Here is a 7,629-nt window from a genome sequence, read left to right as displayed (position 1 = left end):
GAAGCCAGTGAACCAAACGCTGTAACAGAAACCATGCAATGAGGAAGAGGAAGGGAGGACGAGGGGGTGAAGAGAACTTTCTGTCCTTGGTGTCTTCAACAGTGCTCAGCTGATAGAATAGAGGATGCTAGAATAAAGTGTTGAATGTTACAAGGGTCAGACATATTTTTGTTGTTGTTGTTAATCCTCAGTGGAGGATATTTTTCCATTGATTTTTAGAGAGAGTGGAAGGGAGGGGGAGAGACAGAGAGAAACATCGATGTAAGAGAGACACATCAATTAGTTGCCCCTACCCTCATGTGCCCTGACCAGGGCCAGGGATCCAGCCTGCAACCAAGGTATGTACCCTTGACCAGAATTGAACCCGGGACCATTCAGTCCATAGGCCGATGCTCTATCCAGTGAGCCAAACCAGCTAGGGCTGTGGTTATCAACCTTCCTAATGCCGTGACCCTTTAATACAGTTCCTCATGTTGTGGTGACCCCAACCATAAAATTATTTTCATTGCTACTTCATAACTGTAATTTTGCTACTGTTATGAATCGTAATGTAAATATCTGATATGCAGGATGTATTTAGGCGACCCCTGTGAAAGGGTCGCTCGACCCCCAAAGGGGTCGCAACCCATAGGTTGAGAACCGCTGAGCTAGGGAGAGTCTGACACTTTTTTTTTTTGAGTCTGACACTTTAATTGCATCTCTTATTGTCTAATCATGGCTATAAAAATTCATGTGTTGTATATTGATTTATTTCATGAGCAACTCCCCCCAAAAAATTTTTTTTCAATATAACCGCTGGACTTTCCTTGTTCAACAGGAACAGTATCATAGAATCTGATTGGTGTTTTAGAGCAACAAGTTTCAAAACTTAATGTTGTCTCTCGTATGTGACAGGAACACACACCTCAGAGCCATAATGAAGATGCGGGTCCTTCAATGCCATTCAAAGTCATATGTATCAGGAACCTTGAGCATGCTTATTCTTATTGTTATTATAGGATTTGAGTGTTTTTTATATTCTAATATAATATTTGTATTTATTATTTTTTAACTTTTTGGTGTCATAATCGGTAGTGACAGCACTGAACTCTACCTGAGCCCTCTCATCCTGACACCCAGCAGCTGTTAAAGAAGTTCCCCCAAGGCTTTGTGTTGGTGAAAACAGAAACGCCCTTTCTTATATTATTACTTAGATAGGATTGTGGGCAACACCATTGCTTACCTGGAACAAAGCCAGGCACAAACCTTACCAACGCCATTTTTCATCTTATAATTAGCTGAACTGGTTGTCCCCATTGATCAGTTGGAACAAAATGCTGTGACATGACTAAATCACACCTAATCAATCTTCTCTCCATCTCCCCAGATCCCTGAACTGTGGCTCATCCTTGAACAGTATAATTAGGAACAACCCCTCCTTCTAGATCATGCAAACTCAGGGTAAAAGGTGTTCACAAGGGTGGGTTAGGCTCCCTGCTCATCCACTCCCCCACCCCCTGTCCTTTCTAGCCTTGTTGACCACTCTATAAAAAGAAAAGCCCTTTCTGTCTGGTCTTTGAGACCCTTTTAAGTCCCATGGTCAAAGCATTATCCCTACTGAAATCATCTTTTGTATAAAGTCTCTCTTTACGTAAACCCAGATTTTTTTAGTTGACAGTGTGAAATATGTCTTCCATGTGTCCTTAAAAAATACAGTCTCGCCAGGCCAGTGTGGTTCTGTGACTGAGGGTTGACCCATGCACCAGAAGGTCACTAGTCTGATTCCTGTTCAGGGCACATGCCGATTTCAAGCTCATTCCCCAGTAGGGGGGGTGCAGGAGGCCGCTGATTGATTGATGTTGATGTCTCTCATGGATGTTTATGTCTCTCCCTCTCCCTTCCTCTCTCTCTCTAAAAAAAAATATATACAAAAATAAAAAAATCCATATATATGGTCTGTGATTTTGTGATATAGAATTTAACTCACCAGGTCAAGCTAATTTTTATGTTTTTCAGTTTTTTGAAGCCTTCAATAATTGTGAAGATTTTAATAACCCAACAATTTGCATGTTTTATAACAATAGTACAGGGAGACACATGTCAAAAACTTCCAGTGATTAAGGAAATACTCTTTTTATTCATGTGAATACTCCTTTTATCCATTTCACTCCCTTGTAAATTTTATAAGCAGCAAAACTCCCCGTGTACAACATGGATGCTTGACTTTGATCTGTAATTGGGTTTTCTCCAACAGTTCTGAGTTTGATAAAAAGTTCATGTGAAAATGGGAGCCTGTGTTGAAAGCTCTTTTGTGGCAACATGGTTGTTGGTGATATTACTACAGACAGTAAATCTACATAATCTACCTTGTCAAGATCGTCAAATCTAAGCCGAACACTGTATTAAAAACACGTATGTATTCTGGAAGCCAATGCCTGGAATGGTTTCATAAAAAGAGGGCTTAAGCTTTCAGTTACTTCAGGCTTAACTGTAGAGATCAACATTGAGGATGCATAGTATAAGTGTAAGCAAGTCAAGAAATCTTTCAAAATGGTTCCTTAGTTTCATAACATGGAAGAATCCTTCCTAGTATCAAAACCGACATTTGCAATAGAGATAGGGAAAGTTTCAATCCATTCTTCATTAATGAACAAATATCACAGTTATATATACTAGAGAAAAAATTATTGACAAATATAATGAATTTGAGCTGTCTTTAGAAAGATGAATCTTCAGTAAGCATGAGAATCTCCTACTTGGGAAAGGTGTCTTACAATATAATGCACTGGATAATGTATTTTACCAAGAGTTGAACTTTACCAAACTTTAGTAAATATACATGTAAAAGAAATCCTTTAATACATTGTGTGGCAAAGTTCTTATCCAAATGTCAACAGTTGGGGGATAATCATGATATTGAGTTTATAATGAAATCTTACACATTTTATGAGTAATGACGTTCAAATCTTACAAAATATTAGGTAAGTCATATGTAATGAATGTCAAAAGAGTATAACAAAGGCATAACCTGGGGAAACATCGCATATGAATATGGCAGTGACAACTAATCAATTTATTATATGCTAAAGGAGAGTTTATCCAAAATGCCTTGACCTCATCAAAAATTCTTACTGGACAGAAATGTTGCACATGTAGGGATTTGAGAGGAAAATGTAATTCATGATGGATATGATGTCATAGATATTGCTTTAAAGTTTCTTGAAGGTTTGAATGAGACCTCTGGAAATTGATTAGATTGCTTTACTTTCTTTAAGGTTCATTTGAAAGAGGATAGACATCTCTACCGAATGTCTTTAGAAATATTACAAACATTTCTATATGGTAAAAGCAAATTCTATTGTCTTGTTGTTGTTTTTTTTAAATTAATCTTTATTGTTCAGATTATTACAGTTGTTCCTCTTTTTTCCCCCCATAGCTCCCCTCCACCCAGTTCCCCTCCCACCCTCCGCCCTCACTCCCCACCCACTGTCCTCATCCATAGGTGCACGATTTTTGTCCAGTCTCTTCCTGCATCCCCCACTCCCGTTTCCCCCTCAAGAATAGTCAGTCCACTCCCTTTCTATGCCCCTGATTCGATTATAATCACCAGTTTATTCTGATCATCAGATTATTTATTCACTTGATTTTTAGATTCACTTGTTGATGGATGTGTATTTGTTGTTCATAATTTGTATCTTTACCTTTTTCTTCTTCTTCCTCTTCTTAAAAGATACCTTTCAGCATTTCATATCATACTGGTTTAGTGGTGATGAACCCCTTTAGCTTTTCCTTATCTGTGAAGCTCTTTCTCTGACCTTCAATTCTGAATGATAGCTTTGCTGGATAAAGTAATCTTGGTTGTAGGTTCTTGGCATTCATCACTTTGAATATTTCTTGGCACTCCCTTCTGGCCTGCCAAGTTTCTGTTGAGAAATCAGCTGACAGTCGTATGGGTACTCCCTTGTAGGTAACTGACTTTCTTTCTCTTAATGCTTTTAAGATTCTCTCTTTGTCTTTTGCTCTTGGCATTTTAATGATGATGTGTCTTGGTGTGGTCCTCTTTGGATTCCTTTTCTTTGGGGTTCTCTGCGCTTTCTGGACTTGGAAGTCTATTTCTTTCACCAGGTAGGGGAAGTTTTCTGTCATTATTTCTTCAAATAGGTTTTCAATATCTTGCTCTCTCTCTTCTTCTGGCACCCCTATAATTCGGATGTTGGTACGTTTGAGGCTGCCCCAGAGGCTCCTTACACTATCTTCGTATTTTCGGATTCTTTTTCATTTTGCTTTTCTGGTTGGGTGTTTTTTGCTTCTTCGTATTTCAAATCTTTGACTTGATTCTTGTGATCCTCTGGTTTGCTGTTGGGAGTCTGTATAATATTCTTTATTTCAGTCAGTGTATGCTTAATTTCTTGTTGGTCCTTTATCACAACATCGAGGGTCTCACTAGATTTCTTGAGGGTCTCATTAAGTTTATCGGCGGTTTCTAGAAAATTCTTGAATAACCTTAAAAGTGTGGTTTTGAACTCTATATCCAGTAGTTTGCTTTCCTCCATTTCTGTCATTTGTGTCCTGTTTCTTTGTCTCGGCATTTTTTATGCTTCGCTGTGTTGATAGAGTAGCTTTCTTTGCTAAGTGTCCTATAGGGCCCAGTGGCTCAGCCTCCCCAATTACCTGAGGTAGACACTCTTGGTGCACCCCCTTGTGGGCTTTGTGCACAGTCTTGTTGTAGTTAAGCCTTGATTGTTGTAGGTAACTCTGGGAGGTACTGACCTCCAGGCCAATTGGCTGTGAGAATCAGCTGTGTCTACGGTGGGAGAGCTTCTGTGCTGAAGACACCCTTCAGTGGGGCTTTGGTGCTCACTGAGTTTGCCCCCTGAGTGTGTCCCTTATGGATCTGAGGAGTTGTAATTGGATGGTCCCACTCTGACCACTGGATACACTGGCTCTTGGATCTAAGGAGGTGCTAATCTAGCCTCTGCCTGAGGCTACCCAGCAGAAGCCAGCTGTAAAGCAATGCAAGCTGCCCTGGGGCCTTGGGGCAGCTGCAGTTTGTTAAGTAATTTTCAGATTACAAAGGGCCGGGTCTTTCATATGCAAAAGCCTCCTTGCACGGCTTGGGCGGGGCAGGGTCCCAGGGGATCAACAGGGCGGGCTGAGCGAGCCAGCAGTATGGCTGCTCTCAGTCCTGCCCTCAGAGGTCCCGGCAATCGCTGGGAGCACCTCCGAAAGAAAGCTGCCCTCGAGTTCCGACCAATGTCAGACAGTCTCCGTTTCTCCTGTATGAGTCTGGGTCCCCAGAGACTCGCCCGGAACTGGAGCTCAGAGCTTGAGACTCCCTCCCGATTGAAAAAGACAATTGTGTCCTCAGCCGACAGCCCTCTCCGCACCTTTGTATTTTACTTCTGCACTGCACCTCCTCTGAGTCTCGGTATGCTTTTCTCTTTCCTTCTAGTTGTAGAATTTCCACTCAGCCAGCCTTCCTGTGGTTCTGGATGATGTCCGTTCCATCTTTTAGTTGTATTTTTGAAGTGGTTGTGCGAGGCAGCAATCTCCGGTGTTTACCTATGCCGCCATCTTGGTTTTCTTCTTGTTGTTGTTTTTTAGTATATTTTTATTGATTTCAAAGAGGCAGGGAGAGGGAGAGAGATAGAAACATCAATGATGAGAGAGAATCATTGATTGACTGCCTCCTGCACACCTCAACAGGAGATCGAGCCTGCAACCCGGGCATGTACCCTTGACCAGAATCGAACCCGAGACTTGTCAGTCCAAAGGCCAACACTCTATCCACTGAGCCAAACCAGCTAGGGAAAATTCTATTGTCTTGTAACAGTACAAGACATTTATTATCCACACCTGAGAGAACTTCATAAGTAGAAAACAAGCAACAAGCTAAAATATAAAAAAGTGCATAAAAATACTCCTTTTTTGCATAAATATAAAGTAAATTTGAAATTGAATTATACACAGAAGTTAATGACTAATTATGTTGTCAGAAAAGTTTATCTCAACAAAGGTGTTGGAGTTTATCATTCCCCTCAAGTGTCGAATATATAAATAACAATACAATTTATATCTATTTTGTAAGTTATTGCTGCATTTTAAAAAATACATATGTTTATTGATTTCAGAGGGAGAGGGAGAGAGAGGTAGAAACATCAATGATGAGAGAGAATCATTGATTGGCTGCCTCCTGCATGCCCCACACTGGGACCAAGCCCACAACCCAAGCATGTGCCCTTGACCACAATCGAACCCAGGACACTTCAGGCCGACGCTCTATCCACTGAGCCAAACCAGCTAGGGTGGCATTTTTTTTTTTTTTTAAAGCATGGACGGTGACCTAAATTATCACATGCTTCATCCCTCCAGGTCTTGTCCTTATAGAATTCTCTTCATCTGAGCACAGGGTGATTGGGGAATGGGAACGGAAATGGTGTTCTGATAGATGTTGGTCTGCGATGGCCTGTTTCCCAAAGGTAGAATTTTGAATTTCACACAGATACAATTTTGAATTTTACCTTCAAGTTTGCATCTCCTGCACAGACAACTGCACTCCTTGCTTCATTATATTACTTATTTGGGTCGTTCCTCCAATCATCACTCCACCACAACTCTGCCAGGTTCTCAGACCCCAGAGCTGGAGTTCAGCTGGCATCTCTGTCAGTCCCCACAGGCGAGTCCACCACTTCCCAATGGAAGTTTTGAGAAAATCCGTTTTCATCCTGTTAAAACAAAGACATTGTAGCTTTCAACGTAAGTGGCCCACTGAACTCTAAATTTTATATTAAACAGTTTGAAATATCAACTTAAAATGGGAAGGGAGTAGTCCTGCTTTACAGGGCACAAAAGAAATTGCACAGGTTCAGAATTCAGAAAATACAAACTGAGGCAAGCGGACAGGAGCAGGGGCCCAGCTTCCATCCCCGGCGACGCTGACCATGGTCATCCTGGGGGCTGGGCTCCACCCTCCAGTAGGCAAAGCTGCTCCAGCATCGGTTCCGCCACTTTTCCCACCGGACAGGCCACACCCTCCTTTAGGACGCAGAGCATTTCACGCGCCTCCCCAGTTCCTGGGGCTCACCCCAAACCAAGCGCCCCAGGTGCAGACCCCTAGCCTAACCCCAGTTCTCGCCCTGCGCTTCGGCCCCGCCTCGCCCTCTCATTGTCCCCGGAGCCCCAGCCGCCCCGAGCCCCGCCCCTCCCCGCCCCGCCACCCCCCGCGAGTCAGCCCCGGCCCCACCACGCCCCCTTGCCAAACCCGCGCACGCGCAGTTACTTCCGAACCCGGAAGCCGCTGGTGAGGAGGGAAGGTAACCGTGGCTTCTGAGACCTTGGGCCTTTCTCCTTTAAACTTCATCATCTAACCTCACCGACCTGCACGATTGAAGCCCAAAGTCGAGGAAACCGTCATAACCCGAACCCGGCTCCCATCCAGGGAAAGTTTCAGGCCTGGTGTAGACAGCTGAACTATCGGGGCTCCTACTAGGTTAGAGACTCCCGGCACCGTTGTTCAAACTGTTAAATCCCCAGGTCTGCGCACCGGCTGCTGGGGGCCTAATCACCGCTCCCGCCATATGTCCCTGCAAAGGCGGAGAAGGGGTGCTCTGTCACCCTGAGTTATAAAGTGGTAGTATATGGTCGTTACAC

This window comes from Myotis lucifugus, unplaced genomic scaffold (assembly GCF_000147115.1).
Source record: "Myotis lucifugus unplaced genomic scaffold, Myoluc2.0 scaffold_1415, whole genome shotgun sequence".
Taxonomy (NCBI): domain Eukaryota; kingdom Metazoa; phylum Chordata; class Mammalia; order Chiroptera; family Vespertilionidae; genus Myotis; species Myotis lucifugus.
Note: the sequence above shows the minus strand (reverse complement) of the source record.